This window comes from Carassius carassius, chromosome 2, assembly GCF_963082965.1.
Source record: "Carassius carassius chromosome 2, fCarCar2.1, whole genome shotgun sequence".
Lineage (NCBI taxonomy): Eukaryota > Metazoa > Chordata > Actinopteri > Cypriniformes > Cyprinidae > Carassius > Carassius carassius.
Genome location: NC_081756.1, coordinates 7740450 through 7759258, shown reverse-complemented (window position 1 = coordinate 7759258; position 18809 = coordinate 7740450). Strand labels below are relative to the sequence as shown.

Genomic DNA, 18809 nt, shown 5'->3' with positions numbered 1-18809 from the left:
CTGTCTATGAGGTGTGTTCCAAATCCGTCATTTATGAGGTTCCACTATATTTTAACTGCTTATGTAATACAGTTTTTTCATATAAAAGTTGCAGTTCTGCCTTGTAAAGCACAAAGAAATGACTAGTCTATATGAGTGTTCTTTGCATGTCTAAATGTGATATAAATATGTATAAATTATAATGTTTGGACATTTGTAGATTCTGTTGTGTGATGCAAGGGTGCAAACATCTTCAAGATTGGGTGTGTATTAAAATAAAATACATTTAAATAAAAAATGTGAGAATCAACCAGTGAAAAACACACATCAAGCAGACTGGGTGTAAAACGCTGTCACTGTGGACCATCAGGCAAACATATAGGCTAGGGTGACATGCCCTTTTGCCCGGACGTGTCCCTGACAAGATTTTGCAAATAGGGAAGATTGGTTCTAGCTGTAGAAAGCAGCCACTCCTCATGCTTTTGAATCGCTCCTGCTGTACTTCTATGCCAAGCACAGCTCAGCCCTCCAGGAATTAAGTTTGATGTAGGGTGTCCCATTCGTCATTTTAGCACACACTCTTTATAACTGATTTGTAATCAAAAAGCTTGTGAATCCATTCATTATAACAAACAAATAAGAGATTACACAATGTAAATAAGAGATTCTTTGTGTGACAGAAATATGACTAAATGAGTTTAGTCGATGTCAGCACTGTGAGTTGTTCTTTACTCAAAAACACACTCTGAATAGAGGATTTATGCTCTTCATGTGGTAACTTACGTTCACGGTAAACGCTCTGCACAACTAATTCTATATTGCAACTTTTTTATTGTTTTCTATTCAGAAAAAAATCTAAATAATAATAATGCATAATTTTTACTGTGGCTCTTTTGGGGGAATGCATTAACCAAAAATGGGTGAAAAAGGCTCTTTGGTCAAAAAAGTTTCCTGACCTTAATGTACTGTAAAAGGATCGACCCAGAAAACTCTAATTCCCAGAATGCAACATTATTCCGAGAACAGACTGAGGAAGTTGCCTTTTACCCATTTATTTTTTAAATCATGATGATTTTATGGAATTACATGGGTTAATTGTCTATTTTTTATTGTTCTGATCGTGCATGTTTAATTGAATCGTTCTGTTGATCTCTATAGAACTGTATCAATTATTATCCGGTCGGTCACGATGACAGTCACTCTGTGATCATCTGTCACTGATGAATGAACTGGAAACATCTGACCTTTTAGACCAGAAACTGGCAGATTTAACTGTAGCCACGGTTAGTTTTTGGACATTGGACGTACTTGAACAAAGATCCTGGAAGAATCGAAGGTAAATTGTGTAATTTGACGATATTTAACAGCTCCCAACCACGAGAGAAGGTTTTGAATGCGTGTGCTGTTTGAAGACAAACCAATAAAGTAATATAAAATAAAACTACACGCTCCCCATAATCATGGATTATATGCACACGGCCAGATCAGTGGAAAATCGTCTCTTGAGCTACAGAAAAGACTAGTCCGGATGGAAAGCATGCAAGAAAACTGTAGGTGTGAAATAGAAATGTGTCATTTTGCATCTTTTGCAGCTGTTTGTCAATAAACAAGCATTGGTTTTCTTGTCTAGAATGATGTCGTGGTGTATTGGAGACCCTCTTGTGAATTCGCGGGATATGTGTGAGTATAAATTTGTAAATTACAGTACGATCCTGAATTTGTCATCGTGATGTCATATGTGCTGACTTCTCGTCTTTCTGTCTTATAAATACTCTAGTTAGGGAAACTCCTATTACATATCATATGAGAAATATTACGTGCTAATAAAAAAGGGCATTATTCAGCCTGTGAGACTGAGATCAATGCATATCCATACTCATGCTGTCAGGGTATGAAACATAAATAACAGAGTCAAGGACATTCCTCTTTTGAACATGCATTGCTTTAGTAATGCTCAGTTATTTAACTTGGCAAATATTGATTTGGTATAATCACCGGGTTAGTCTTGAAATAGGGACCATTTTGACGACATGAATTATTATAACTGTATGGTGTTCTGAAGTTTTAAGACTTGAAGATTTTGGTATAAAGTACCCAAAATTAAATGTTTATTCCATATATGGATTTTTAAATTTGTAAACAAATGCTTTAGTTTTATTTTATTGTTTTTTCTAAAATTAATTACATTTCTATAATTAAACATTAAATAATATGAAACATAAAGTTACCAGAATGCCATTAGTTTGGGCATATAAAATAAAATGCTTTATAAAAAATAAAGAGTAATTACCAAAATGTCTTTAAAAAGTCATAAAAAAGTCATTGTTGGTCTAAAGCTGGGAACCTTGTAATTTTGTGCATAATAAACATATATAGTAAAATAATATGTAAAGTTATTCTTTTCTTTACATTTATTTTAGTGCTGTCAAATCGATTAATCTCATCCAAAATAGACATTGCTGTGTATATTTATATGTATATATAAAAACATATATGTGTAATATATACTGCTCAAAAAAATAAAGGGAACACTTGTGGGTTACATTGTATGTTTAAGTGTTCCCTTTATTTGTTTGAGCAGTATATATCTCATCCAAAATAGATATTGCTGTGTATATTTTTATATATATATATATATATATATATATATATATATATATATATATATATATATATATACATAGTTGTGGCCTAATGGTTAGAGAGTTGGCCTCGCAATCAAAGGGTTGTGAGTTTGAGTCTCGGGCCAGCAGGAATTGTGGTTGGGGGGAGTGCATGTACAGTGCTCTCTCAACCTTCTATACCACGACCAGAGGTGGGTAGAGTACCCAAAAACTGCACTCAAGTAAAAGTAAAAGTACTTCTAGAAATATTTACTCAAGTAAAAGTAAAAGTACTTGTCTTGAATAGTTACTTGAGTAAGAGTAAAAGAGTATCGGATAAAAAATCTACTCAAGTAGTTAGTTACTAGTTACTTTGGGTCATACTGAGCCTATTTTTATTTAGATATATAGATAAAATGTATGTAATGTATGTGTGCGTGTATAAATGTATATATTTCATCAGCCTTTACTCCAATTTATGTAATTTATTATAAAACCTTGTCTGTTTACTTAAGTAACAGATATAGGTGTCATGCCTTAACATATTTTTAATATGACTGACTTTATATTAAATGTGAATTTAACATTGAAAGTTAATGTGATATAAATATTGCTACTAATCTTTCATTGTTTTCGAAAGAGAGCAAATAGCATTTACATTATTAAAGATCATTTTCACTGACAGTCTAGATTTCAATCACTCTCAGAAACTCCCATTAAAATCACTGAAACTGTTAACACTGTGAAATCAATATCTTAATTATAGATTCGTACACACATCTGCACTTTGTTGTTTCTGACGAGAGAATTCGCCAGAAAGAGGTCTCCAGTCAGTGAGCGAGTGAAGGAAGCACCGGCATTTTAGCGATGACTCATCGGAACACCTCTGATTGGCCAATGCTTTAATAAGCTCAAAAGAATCATGTGTGATTGGTTATAATGCGCAGTGCTGTAAAAACACATCTATCTCTGGCTCAGCGCCAGCAAGCAATCACAGATCTGAATTTAGCAGCTGATGATATGGTGTGACTGTATTAAAATTAATAAAATCTTAATCGGCTATTTTTTGTCTTTTGGAAGCTGCATTCAACTTGACTCCCCTCTGTAAGCCACACACGTACGACAAACTCACAGTGCTATCGTGTATTGTAATCGAATGTAGCCCAAGTTATTACCTGTTAAACAGTAGACAGCACACGCGGTGTTCATCTAATAAGGATCTCCATCGCTAGCAAATAATAACCTTTGCAGATTTCAATTCAGTGCAGTTCCAGCCACGTTTTCAGCGCTCTTTCTGTTCTTAAACGTTACAACTCCGAGTGAACCACTTCAGAGACGCTCAGCGCGCGCGGCAGGGAACTGAACGACTCATTCAAACTGATTCATGAACCAATTCACTCGTTTGCCAATTGGTTTGATCAAGCCTTTGAACAGAATTGACTCAAAAGAATGAATCATCCGCGACTGGGCATCGCTCATTGTCCAGAGAAAAGTAGACGGCGCGTTTGGAATAAACATTTATAACATTTATTGCATTAAGATAAAGTAACGAGAGGAGCGTCGCCCACAGTAACGAAGTAAAAGTACAGATTTCCCCCCCAAAATTTACTCAAGTAAGAGTATAAAGTACCCATCTTTAAATATACTCCGAAAAGTAGTTCTTCTTCTTCTTCTTCTTCTTTTAGAGTTTAACTGGCGGTTGGCAGACCAACTTAAGGTGCATTTACCGCCACCTACCGGATATGAGTGTGGTCGTCGAGAATAGTCAGAGGGAATTATTCACCTATGCGCATTCCTATGATATAAATATTTACATATTAAATTCGGTAGAACAACCCCGTATTTTTGAGAAACCTCATAACTTGATTTTTAACACTTTTAGATACATCTCCTAATAGATTAACTAAAGTAAGCGCTTTCCCTTCTTTATATAGGACTGATGTTAAACAACTACGCTCTTCCATGTAATTATTACACTCTATTAGGACATGTTCAGCTGTTTCTGGCTGTCCGCAATAATCACAAACTCCTGTCTGATGTTTCCCTATACGGAACAAAGATCTATTGAGACCTGAATGGCCAATCCTTAAACACTGCCTCTTCTCTCCGACTTCCATCCCTAGATCTACCCCCTCCCACATTTCTTTGCACACAGTAAAGATGTCTGCCAGTGTCATTACTATCCCACTGCTCTTGCCACATCCCAATCACTTTTTCCTGAATAATAGATTTTCCTTCAGCTTTGCACATAGGGACATTGATGTTAACCACATCCAATTTCAAGGCCTGTTTAGCTAGAATATCCACCTCTTCATTTCCATCAACACCTACATGGGCAGGGACCCAACCGAAAAGTAGTTACCCCAAAAAATTACTCAAGTAAATGTAACGAAGTAAATGTAACTCGTTACTACCCACCTCTGACCACGACTTAGGTGACCTTGAGCAAGGCACCGAATCCCCAACTGCTCCCCGGGCGCCGCAGCATAAATGGCTGCCCACTGCTCCGGGTGTGTGTTCACAGTGTGTGTGTGTGTGTGTGTGTTCACTGCTGTGTGTGTGCACTTTGGATGGGTTAAAAGCAGAGCATGAATTCTGAGTATGGGTCACCATACTTGGTCGTATGTCACGTCACTTTCATATATTTATACAGGTAAATACTATAAATCATATCTATCTATTTATCTATCAAAAAATTAGCATATTGTGATAAAGTTCAAAATTTTCCATAATGTAATGATAAAAATTAAACTTTCATATATTTTAGATTCATTGCACACCAACTGAAATATTTCAGGTCTTTTATTGTTTTAATACTGATGATTTTGGCATACAGCTCATGAAAACACAAAATGCCTGTCTCAAAAAATTAGCATATTTCATCCGACCAATAAAAGAAAAGTGTTTTTAATACAAAAAAGTCAACCTTCAAATAATTATGTTCAGTTATGCACTCAATACTTGGTGGGGAATCCTTTTGCAGAAATGACTGCTTCAATGCGGCGTGGCATGGAGGCAATCAGCCTGTGGCACTGCTGAGGTGTTATGGAGGCCCAGGATGCTTCAATAGCGGCCTTAAGCTCATCCAGAGTGTTGGGTCTTGCGTCTCTCAACTTTCTCTTCACAATATCCCACAAATTCTCTATGGGGTTAGGTCAGAAGAGTTGGCAGGCCAATTGAGCACAGTAATACCATGGTCAGTAAACCATTTACCAGTGGTTTTGGCACTGTGAGCAGGTGCCAGGTCGTGCTGAAAAATGAAATCTTCATCTCCATAAAGCTTTTCAGCAGATGGAAGCATGAAGTGCTCCAAAATCTCCTGATAGCTAGCTGCCAGTGTTGGGAAGGTTACTTTGGAAATGTAATAGGTTACAGATTACAAGTTATCCTGTTTAAAATGTAATAGTAGTGTAACTTTTTCAATTACTTTATTAAAGTAATGTAACTAATTACTTTTGGATTACATTTCTAAATTTGTGAAAATTAAATAATAATAAATAAAATCATATACATCAACTCAAATACAGTTATCTAATAAGCATGTGTCATATTCTGTATAATAAACTCCTGAAACATTAGTGTTTTTTTTAAACTGCTGTCTCTTTGTATATGATGTGATGATAGTTTTCTCAAAATAAGTAAAATGCATGAAGTGACACAGAGCAGTTCTAGAAATTATGTTTATGTGCTCGTGTACTCCTATATTGAGGCGTTGAGGTTGAAAACACTGCGAGCTTCAGTAGGCCTATGTGTAGTAAATGAAACCATGTCTTTGCCATTAATTTACAGGAGGGACGGACTGGGAAAAAAATTCAGACTGGAAAATTCTAACTCATACAAACAAATTCATGGACAAAACTATTTTTTGTTTGGACCTGACATAAAAAAAGGTTTAAATCTTTAATTTGGGGAAATGCTAAATAATTAAAAGTTCTCTCCTGAACTGCACCTTCACTTCCATTTTTCTCTTCAGTCTCTTTATTTTGCCCTGTTATCCATCTCTCTCGTGACTTTAATACTCAAGATTGAACAAAACTATACTGTACAATACAATACTCTACAATACTATAATATCTTTATAGAAAAATCCTAATAATGTACACGAGTCATGTTTTTCCCTTACAAAAATTGACCATGCTTTTATTAGCCTATATAAAAGTACAATAACCTTGTTTTGTTTTTTGTTTTGCAAATGGATTTCTATTTATTTTTAAATAAATAAATTTGTAAAATAATTTTTGGTTATCACAGTTAAACAATAGTAACCATTTTCTCTGGATTATTAGTAAAATAACAAAACTTTAATTTTCGTAAGGGTTGTGTTGTTGTCTGTCCTAGCTTCCACAAAAAATCTGATTATTTTTCAGCTAAATTACTACTGTAACATTACAACAGATAATAATGATGTCCTTTATATAGTATTTTGAGTGATGACTAATGAGCAACGTGCTGCTGCTTGATTAAATAATAAAAAAAAAGACAAAAAAGCATCTTTACAGATGAAACTGACCTGAAACCCTGAACAGTTCAACTTCTCGGCTCCAGCTGTGCGCTTCCACAGTGCACTCTCTTCCCTCTCTCCCTCTCTCTCTCTCTCTCTCTCAGTCTTTCTCTCTCTCTCTCTCTCTCTCTCTCTCTCTCTCTCGCATTGATTACTCTGAGTCTGATCCAAACCGTTTGGCGGAGGCGCGGAGAGCGCGCGAGTCATGACTAACAATTCATGATTTATTAGAGATTTAATTATCAAATGGCGGATTCGCAAATGATCGCTTTATTACATTCGGCAGGCAATTATACAATAATGATATTAAAATAGCGGGCCAAATCGGCTGCCAGGCCACCGGGAAGTGTCCCGGTTCTCCCGGTGTCCAGTCCGCGCCTGATTTCCTATAGACACACAGAACGTGCAGGAGTCATATGTTGCATTTTTGGGGCTTAATATTCACAGACACTAGTCCATGTCATGTTTTGATTCAAGTGTACTGACCTACTTTTGATTTAGTCATCCAAAATGTGGCATATTCCGTCCGCGTTAGGCATTTCGTTTTTATGACTGGATTCTACGACTGTGTTTCCGCATCCCGGAAATTATTAGGGCGTAGCCTATGTCTCAGAATAGTCAGTTCAATTTGGGAAAGAAATCAGTTAAATCTGTATGTGGATGTGTGTAAATATTCAAATGTAATCCCCTTTGTAATCGTCAAAAATTTCATAAGTAACTGTAATTTAATTACTAATTTTTTCTTAGTAACTGTAACTAATTACAGTTACATTAATTTTGTAATTAAATTACGTAACGCCGTTACATGTAACTAGTTACTCCCCAACACTGCTAGCTGCATTGACCCTGCCCTTGATAAAACACAGTGGACCAACACCAGCAGCTGACATGGCACCCCAGACCATCACTGACTGTGGGTACTTGACACTGGACTTCAGACATTTTGGCATTTCCTTCTCCCCAGTCTTCCTCCAGACTCTGGCACCTTGATTTCCGAATGACATGCAAAATTTGTCCAAAAGTCCAGTGCTGCTTCTCTGTAGCCCAGGTCAGGCGCTTCTGCCGCTGTTTCTGGTTCAAAAGTGGCTTGACCTGGGGAATGCGGCACCTGTAGCCCATTTCCTGCACACGCCTGTGCACGGTGGCTCTGGATGTTTCTACTCCAGACTCAGTCCACTGCTTCCGCAGGTCCCTCAAGGTCTGCAATCGGTCCTTCTCCACAATCTTCCTCAGGGTCCGGTCACCTCTTCTCGTTGTGCAGTGTTTTTGCCACACTTTTTCCTTCCCACAGACTTCCCACTGAGGTGCCTTGATACAGCACTCTGGGAACAGCCTATTCGTTCAGAAATTTCTTTCTGTGTCTTACCCTCTCGCTTGAGGGTGTCAATGATGGCCTTCTGGACAGCAGTCAGGTCGGCAGTCTTACCCATGATTGCCGTTTTGAGTAATGAACCAGGCTGGGAGTTTTTAAAAGCCTCAGGAATCTTTTGCAGGTGTTTAGAGTTAATTAGTTGATTCAGATGATTATGTTAATAGCTTGTTTAGAGAACCTTTTCATGATATGCTAATTTTTTGAGATAGGAATTTTGGGTTTTCATGAGCTGTATGCCAAAATTATCAGTATTAAAACAATAAAAGACCTGAAATATTTCAGTTGGTGTGCAATGAATCTAAAATATATGAAAGTTTAATTTTTATCATTACATTATGGAAAATAATGAACTTTATCACAATATGCTAATTTTTTGAGAAGGACCTGTAGATAGATAGATATATATGATTTATAGTATTTACCTGTATAAATATATGAAAGTGACATGGCATACGGCCAAGTATGGTGACCCATACTAGAATTCATGCTGTGCTTTTAACCCATCCAAAGTGCACACACACAGCAGTGAACACACACACACACACACACACACACTGTGAACACACACCCGGAGCAGTTCCCAAAGTTGTGGCCTATGTATATATATATATATATATGTATTTATATATACATATAAATATACACAACTTCCCAAAGTTGTGGCCTATGTATATATATCTATTTATATATACATATAAATATACACAGCAATGTCTATTTTGGATGAGATATATACTGCTCAAACAAATAAAGATAAAAACAACCATCACAAAATAAAAAATTTCCTAAACATATACATGTATGTGTATGTATTTATCGATTCATATTAATATACACAGTACACACATATATTATGTAAACACAAACTTTTATTTTGTAAGCAATTAATCAAAATTAATCAATTTGACAGCATTAATTAATATATATCTAAATTTTATATTATATATAATTTTGTTTTTTGTAGCATTTTACATGCTGTCGACATCTTGTGCAAACATAACAGCAGTGACTTTTAACCTTCGTCCCCAATATGCATGAGCAGTGATTGTGTGTTCTTTGGGGTTTTCAGGTATAAGGGGGAGGGGATTGTCAATGGCAGTCCAGAGAAAGTGTGGGACTGCTTGAAACCTGAAATCAATGGACTACGTGTGAAATGGGATTCTAATATAAAAAAGTTTGAGCTGCTTGAGCAGGTGTCGACGGTAAGAGAAACCCAGATACACACCCATGTGAAAGGAGATTGTTGTTAAATTAAATCATATGACCTGACCAGTTCCTCTTTCAGCTAGGTTTAAGGAACAGTGTTTTATTTCAGTTTTCTTAGATTGTCGAAGATTGGTGATTGTACTTTTTATTTTGAAACCGTTTCTTGTATCCCAGTTTAATGTGCACAATCAGCTTTAAGTAGCCTAAGCCATTTGTTAGCTAACTTCCTGGGTGTATTGAGAGTGAGGAGTCACGTGCCGATTTCGGTTGATTTGGGCGGGGTCTGAGCCGGTCGGCCATGATGGTAGGACACGCTATCGGTTGCAAGGGGAAACGCCTTCAGAATTTCACAGAGGTGCGACTAAACATTCCAGAGCTCTTTAATTTTTGCACATTTATTATGTCGGCAGAACAGAAACGGATCTACGAATACGAGAAAGAAATGAAGAAAGTAAAGCAATGCAGAAAGATAAGGCGAAAGAAAGGGGACCTTACAGGAACAAGCTCACACCAAGCGCAAAACAGCGGTATTTGGAGAAGCTCTCAGGCATCCAAAATATCAACCCATACGAGCTCCCTGCAGCAGCACAGAGACCTGGACCATTTACCTCCATGCACACATATGGACATTGTGAATTATCTTGTTTACGATGTAAGTCACCTTGCATTCACGCTGTTAATGGCTTTAATCTAACCAGGACATTTACATCTTGCAATCACACATTTAACTAACAATACCCTAGCCAACCCAGAAATGTTTGTCCACTTTGCAGCCCCCAACACAAAAACCTGGTACAATATGTGTCATTGGGCTAAAATCAAATTATAACTAAACATACACAGCTTTAGCCTACATCAAAACATGTTGGAAACGTTTGTGTACATTGATCATCTCGTTACAATCTAGTGTTTACGAAACAGTCACAGTTATTTAAGTTACTTTGTCATTTTGGTAAGAAGTGTGAGTTACGACTTCGCATCACCCACAGTAAGAGACTTTTGGACTGCAATGTCATGGTTTTCACAGAAACATGGCTACACAGCGACGTACCCAATAATGCTATTGAGCTAGTCGGACGCTACACGTTCCGGGCAGATAGAACGTCAGATGACTCCGGCAAGACAAGAGGTGGTGGATTGTGCATTTATGTCAACAAAACTTGGTGTACGAACACTGTCATTGTTGGGAGACACTGCTCAGCTAACAGAGTTTCTCATGGTTAAATATAGACCTTTTTATCTGCCACGGGAGTTCACTTCCACCATAATAACCGCAGTCTATATTCCACCGGATGCTAATGCCAAGCTTGCTTTGAACGAACTTCATGCAGCCATTAGTAAACTAGGCTGTTTTTATTGTCGCGGGTGATTTTATTCACTGCAAATTAAAAACAGTGCTCCCCAAATTTCACCAAAAAAAGGAGACAAAACTTTGGATCAGGTATACACAAACATTAATGGAGCTTACATCGCGACCCCCCTCCCCCACCTCGGACAGTCTGATCACCTTTCTTTGTTTCTCACCCCTAAGTATTCACCCCTCATCAACCATGTGAAGCCATCAGTGAGGACCATCAAAGTGTGGCCAACTGGAGCAGACTCTTTACTTCAAGACAGGTTTCAACACACTGACTGGAGTATGTTTGCTTCTCAGGCTGCCTGTGGCTCTCACACGGACATTGATATCTACACCTCCTCTGTACTGGACCACATCAACTCCTTCATTGACAGTGTTACAACAGAAAAACAGATAACAACATACCTTAATCAGAAGCCATGGATGAACAAGGAGGTGCGACTTCTGCTGAAAGCCCGCAACACTGCCTTCAGGTCAGATGAATAAATCCAGGGCTAACCTGAAAAGGGGCATCAAAAAGGCCAAGTACTGCTACAAGCTGAAGGTAGAGGAACACTTTTCCAACTCTGACCCCCGAAGCATGTGGCAGGGCATCCAGATCATCAGTGACTACAAGTCAAGCAACTCCACTCCAATGGTCACAGACGTCTCCTTCCTTAACGAGCTAAATGACTTTTATGCTCGCTTCAAGACAGCAAGGAGACGGCCACCAAAATTATACACTCAGCAGACAACCAACCCCTCAAACTCACCTCCACAGATGTCCACACTGCACTGAGCCAGATCAACACACGCAGGCTGCTGGCCCTGATGGCATACCTGGACCTGTGCTTAGGGCATGTGCAGAGCAGCTTGCAGGGGTCTTCACAGACATTTTCAACCTGTCCCTCACCCAAGCAACTGTGCCAACATGTTTTAAGTCCACATCCAACGTGCCTGAATGACTATCGCCCCGTAGCACTCACACCCATCATTATGAAGTGCTTCGAGCGACTGGTCCTAGCACACCTCAAAGACTGCCTCCCACCCACACTGGACCCACACCAATTTGCCTACCGCAGAAATAGGAGCACAGGTATGGTCCACCTGGACCATAACAACACGTATGTTAGGATGTTGTTTGTTGACTTCAGTTCAGCATTTTACAGCGTCATTCCCTCCAAGCTGACCACAAAACTTAGAGACCTGGACATTTACACCTCCCTCTGCAACTGGATTATGGACTTTCTGACCAACAGGCCTCAGCATGTTCGGTCAGGCCACACCCACTCCACCACCATCACACTTAACACTGGCGTACCACAGGGCTGTGTGCTGAGCCCATTCCTCTACTCCCTTTACACCCACGACTGCAAGCCTGTGCATGGATCCAACTCCATCAATAGGTTTGCAGATGACACCACGGAGATTGGCCTCATCACAGACAACGATGAGACTGCCTACAGGGAATAGGTACAGCACCTGGCCACATGGTGCTCTGATAATAACCTGCTCCTTAACACCAATAAGACTAAGGAGCTCATTGTGGACTTCAGGAAGAAGAAAGGAAGCACGCATGACCCCATCCACATTAACGGGATGGTTGTTGAATGTGTCTCCAGCTTCAAGTTCCTGGGAACCACCATCTCGAAGGAACTGTCCTGGGCAACAAACACCTCCAGCCTGGTCAAGAAGGCTCACCAGCGCCTTTTCTTCCTCAGGATACTGAAGAAGAACCAGCTGTCTTCATCCATCCTGGTGAACTTCTACGGGTGTGCGATTGAGAGCATCCTGACCAGTTGCATCACAGTCTGGTATGGGAACTGCTCAGTGGCTGACCGCAAGGCACTGCAGAGGGTGGTGAAAACTGCCCAACGCATCACAGGGACACCACTTCCTGCTCTTGAGGACATCCAGAGGAAACGAGCTCGCAGCATTCTCAAGGACTCCTCTCAGCCTGACACTGGACTGTTTAACCTCCTGCCCAAGGACCACAAGATTCAGGAACAGCTTTTTCCCTAAAGCTGTCTCCTTGCTGAACTCTGCCCTCTGACAGCCCTCAACACCCCCCACACCACACACACAGACTCCTCCCCCTCTTCAACACTCTGACTGATTTATTTATTTATTCACAACAAGCAAAAAAAAGTAACTTGTTATTACTTGCACTACTGTCTGTTCATCCAGGAACACTGAATAATCCATTTGCAAACTGAAATATTTTCTATGCACTTTACTGTCCATTGCAATAATGTAATTATGTTCATATGTTCATAGTTCTGCCTATAGTGTACATACACTATTACATAATCCATCTGTATAGTATGTTCATAGTACACCTATCTGTATATCATGCTAATAGTATTTAAAATCTGTAAATTATGTCCATAATACTAATAATAATCTGTATAGTTATTGTACATAGACCTTGTATATTCTGTACTTACTGCTTATTGCACTTTTGGTTAGATGCTAACTGCATTTCGTTGCCTTGTACCTACATGTGCAGTGACAATAAAGTTAAATCTAATCTAATCTAAAGTGTCTGCTAAATGTATTGCAATTACAACACGCTTAAACGCATGTGAAGAAACTTACTTTGGCCAGTACAACGCAGTTTTCACCACCTGGAGGCTTGTAGATGGACCCAGCCACTGCAGAAAGCCTCGTAACTTTCCAAAGACTTGTGGCTTTTAAACTCCTGCATTGTGTAGTAACTTACACCAAAAACAAGATAATTCACAAATTCAGCTGCAGGGAGCTCGAATGGGTCGATATTTTGGATGCCTGAGAGCTTCGCCAAATACCGCTGTTTTGCGCTTGGTGTAACCTAAAAAAACTTTATTCCATTGTTCCTATGTTTTTCATATGTAACGTGTGAGGTACTACAGCAGTTTTTAACGCAGCAGTTACTTCCAGGCATGGTAAAACAGTGCAGAATTGCAAAAACCTCATCTACTACCGAGTTAACAACACATGTAAACAATCCTGTTTCGCCGCCGGTGTCCTGCCAACATGGCGGAGACTGTGATATCGAGGGAGGGGCTCTGTGCTATGACGACAACTCCTCACTCTCAATAGCACATTGATCTGTTTGTTTGTTTACAAATCAGCCCAAAAGCAACATTAGCCCCTTCCGCTCAAATGGTATTTACTGGTAAATTACCGTTAAGAGATCATGTGTGAACAGGACCTTTTTTAAAAATACCAGAAATTCATTCCGGCAATATACTGGTATGAGAAGTTGTATCAATACCGGTAATGCGCTCTGTGTGAACACAGCACAAGATTACATCTGCATGAGTATGTACAAGTGCAAAACGCGATGATGAAAGACGTCTATTCTGGGTCAATCATAACATTCTTCTGATGCATTTACTCCGCGTTATTTATGGAAGTCAAAGAAATGTTTAAAGTCGTTTAATGCGATGTCTCTGGGCCAATCTGCATGAATGTGGACATTTGACACAAAAATGAAAACATCAGCAAAAATGCTGACCGGTACACTGACATTTTTTTATTTACTGGTAAAGTCACTATGGTAATTTTACGGCAATTTTACGGCAACTTGGATAGTGATCCAAGATGGCGCCGCACATGGCTGCTTCAGTGCTTGGCTCTCCAGTGTTTGTACTGTTTTTGTTCGTTTTTCCTGTTTTTTGTTTAACAAACATGATCAGTTTCACCAGGGATGAACTGCTGAACATTCGGCAGAACACACCACATGATATTTTTCCGGATTTCTATTATACAGACGTTTTACTGAACATTGTTATCGGAGGAGCAGCGGCGCTGATCAAGCGCTTCAGGACGCGCAGACGGGGAAAGCGAGCGGGAGCGCTCGTCAGACTCAGGAAGCGCGGATTTCGAACGCCGTTGCCTAGCATCCATCTCACAAATCTCCGCTCTCTACCCAACAAAACGGATGAACTCCTTCTGCTTTCTCGGACAAATAAGGATTTCTCTCACTCTGCTGCTCTGTGTTTCACGGAAACCTGGCTGAATGACGCCATACCGGACAGCGCGCTCCATCTGCCGGGCTTTCAGCTGTTCAGAGCGGATCGCGACGCAGAATCAACGGGGAAATCGCGCGGCGGCGGGACATGCTTTTACATCAATGAACGGTGGTGTACAGATGTAACTGTGTTAAAGAAGATGTGCTGTCCTGATCTAGAAATGCAGTTTGTCAACTGCAAGCCGTTCTATTCGCCGCGGGAGTTTCACTCGTTCATTCTGGTTAGTGTTTACATCCCTCCTCAAGCGCATGTGAGCTCAGCTTTACAGAAACTCGCTGATCAGATCACAGACACAGAACAACAACACCCGGACTCTGTTTTAATCATTCTTGGGGACTTTAATAAAGCCAATCTCTCCCGTGAACTGCCAAAATACAGACAGCATGTTACCTGTCCCACCAGAGACAGTAATATACTGGATCACTGTTACACCACAATAAAGGATGCATATCACTCTGTTCCACGAGCAGCTTTGGGACGTTCTGATCACTGCCTGGTTCATCTCATACCGACCTACAAGCAGAAACTTAAATCTGCTAAACCTGTAGTAAAGACTGTGAAGAGATGGACCAGCGAAACAGAGCAGGATTTACAATCTTGTTTTGACATCACAGACTGGAGCGTTTTTGAAGCTGCTACCACTGATCTGGACGAACTCACAGAGACTGTAACATCCTATATTAGTTTCTGTGAGGATATATGCATTCCTACCAGGACTTATTTAACATTCAACAATGATAAGCCATGGTTTACAGTAAAACTCAGACACCTTCGTCAGGCCAAAGAGGATGCCTACAGAAATGGGGACAGGGTCTTGTACAATCAGGCCAGGAACACACTGAACAAAGAGATTAGAGCGGCTAAAAAGACCTACGCTAAAAAGTTGGAAGACCAGTTTACTTCCAACGACTCTACTTCAGTTTGGAGAGGACTGAGAGCCATCACAAACTACAAGACACCATCCCCTTGCACTGAGGCTAATCAACGACTTGCTAACGACCTGAATGAGTTTTATTGTAGATTTGAAACCCCCAACACCCACTCTGACCATCTCCCTACACAACCATTAACACCTCCTGCAATCCCCCTCTCCATACCTCCTGCTCTTCAAATCTGTGAAGATGATGTGCGCCAGGTCTTCAAGAAAAACAAAAGAAGAAAAGCACCAGGCCCAGATGGCGTTACACCAGCCTGTCTGAAAATCTGTGCTGACCAGCTGGCCCCCATCTTTTCACAGATCTTCAACAGATCTCTGGAGTTGTGTGAAGTGCCTTCCTGCTTCAAACGCTCCACCATAATCCCCATTCCAAAGAAACCCAAGATAACAGGACTTAACGACTACAGACCTGTGGCTCTAACGTCTGTCGTCATGAAGTCGTTTGAAAAACTGGTTCTGGCTTATCTGAAGGACATCACTGGACCCTTACTGGACCCCCTGCAGTTTGCGTACCGAACAAACAGGTCCGTGGATGATGCAATCAACATGGCATTGCACTTCATCCTGCAACATCTGGACAAAACAGGGACTTATGTAAGGATCCTGTTTGTGGACTTTAGTTCGGCTTTCAACACCATCATCCCAACAACCCTCCAGACCAAACTGACCCAGCTCTCTGTTCCTAGCTCTATCTGTCAGTGGATCACCAGCTTTCTGACAGATAGGCAACAGTTAGTGAGACTGGGGAAATTCATGTCAAACAGCTGCTCCACCAACACTGGTGCCCCTCAGGGATGTGTTCTCTCCCCTCTGCTCTTCTCCCTGTACACCAACGACTGCACCTCTAAAGACCCCTCTGTCAAGCTCCTGAAGTTTGCAGACGACACTACAGTCATCGGCCTCATCCAGGACGGTGACGAGTCTGCTTACAGACAGGAGGTTGAGCAGCTGGCTGTCTGGTGCAGTCTTAACAACCTGGAGCTGAACACGCTCAAAACAGTGGAGATGACTGTGGACTTTAGGAGAAACCCCCCTGCACTTTCCCCACTCACCATCATGAACAGCACTGTGGCTGCAGTGGAGTCATTCAGATTCCTGGGAACCACCATCTCTCAGGACCTGAAGTGGGACAATCACATTGGCTCCATTGTGAAAAAAGCCCAACAAAGGTTGTACTTCCTTCTCCAGCTGAGGAAGTTTAACCTGCCATAGGAGCTGCTGAAACAGTTCTACTCAGCCGTCATTGAGTCAGTTCTATGTACTTCAATTACTGTCTGGTTTGGTTCAGCTACAAAATCAGATATCAGAAGACTACAGAGAACTGTTCGGACTGCTGAAAGGATTATTGGTGCTCCTCTGCCCACCCTCCAAGAACTGTACACATCCAGAGTGAGGAAAAGGACTCAGAAAATCACTCTGGATCCCTCACATCCAAGTCACCCCATCTTTGAACTTTTGCCATCTGGCCGGCGCCTCAGAGCCGCAAATACAAGAACAGCAAGGCACAAGAATAGTTTCTTCCCCCAGGCAATCTACCTCATGAACAGTTAAATGTTTCCCACTTAAACTTATGCTTATGCAAAAATGTGCAATATCCTTATATTTATTTGTTACCCCTCCATCCTAGAACATTCCTGCATCTCACTCAATCCTATTCCATTATCATCTATAGCACAATTGTTTATACACTTATTTATTTGCCAATTTGTAATTCTCCTGTAAATTTTTTTTTTTTTTTTTTTTTTTTTTGGTCTGTGTGTTGTTGTCTCTGTTTACTGGAAGCTTATGTCACTAAAACAAATTCCTTGTATGCGCAAGCATACTTGGCAATAAAGCTCTTTCTGATTCTGATTCTGATTCTGATTTACTGGTATTTCTGTGTGAAAGGGGCGATTGGCTCAACCAGTGGCGTGAGTTTGAGGGAGTTCCTTCGATCAATGTCAGACAAGAGAAGCATCTGGGATACCTGTTTGAAAATAGTAATTATTCTTGCCATTTCACTTGGCACCACCATTAATAATTCTAATCCCAATGCCATGATGCACATGGAATTGCATTGATGTGGAGATCTATACATTTCTTAAGCTTTTCTTTGTCATTTCCTAGGCTGTTTCGGTCTTTCGGACAGTCACGCCTTCAGCTGCTATGGGTATAATATCGCCTCGAGATTTTGTTGATGTCATTTCCATCAAACGCTATGAGGATGGCACGGTTTCATCAAATGGTATACACAGCCTTTCTCCTTTAATTGGATCTGAATCCGACACTGTTCTGAGTAGGATTATTATAAATAAAAATCAGACCTGATATCTATCTTAATAATGCTGTTATTGATAACTTGTAGCCACCAATGTAAGCCATCCAAACTGTCCTCCTCAACCTGGCTATGTCAGAGGCTTCAACCATCCCTGTGGCTGTTCTTGTGTTCTTGTTCCTGGGTGAGTTTCTCATGTCTTTGGTTGATGTAATTGAACCATCAGACAGCAGATGGTGGCAAAAAACTACATTGGAATTTTTCATCAATAGCATACAATTTCTACCTTTTTTCTCTCTCTCTCTTTGTAGGGAACCAGGCAAAACGCAGCTGTTTAGTTTTTTCCAGACTGATCTTGGAGGTTTGCTTCCTCGTTCGGTTGTCGATTCATTTTTCCCCACTAATATGGTGGAGTTTTACAGTAACCTGACCAAAGCCGTAAAATCACTCAAAATGTGAATATTTTAAGAATTGGATGCACTTAATTGCATTTAATCAAGCTTTAGTAGAAAGTGAATTTATTTTAGATTTATTCCTGATTCTTCCAATACACTTTGGTATACACATGTACAAACACACTTGCACAAAGCCAGTTTTATATGTAC

At 40.1% G+C, this 18809-nt stretch overlaps 1 pseudogene; it reads left to right on the top strand.

Annotated features, from left to right (window-relative positions):
* Positions 1-1439: 1439 nt before the first annotated feature.
* On the top strand, positions 1440-18663 carry LOC132095388 (stAR-related lipid transfer protein 5-like; annotated as a pseudogene).
* Positions 18664-18809: the final 146 nt, after the last annotated feature.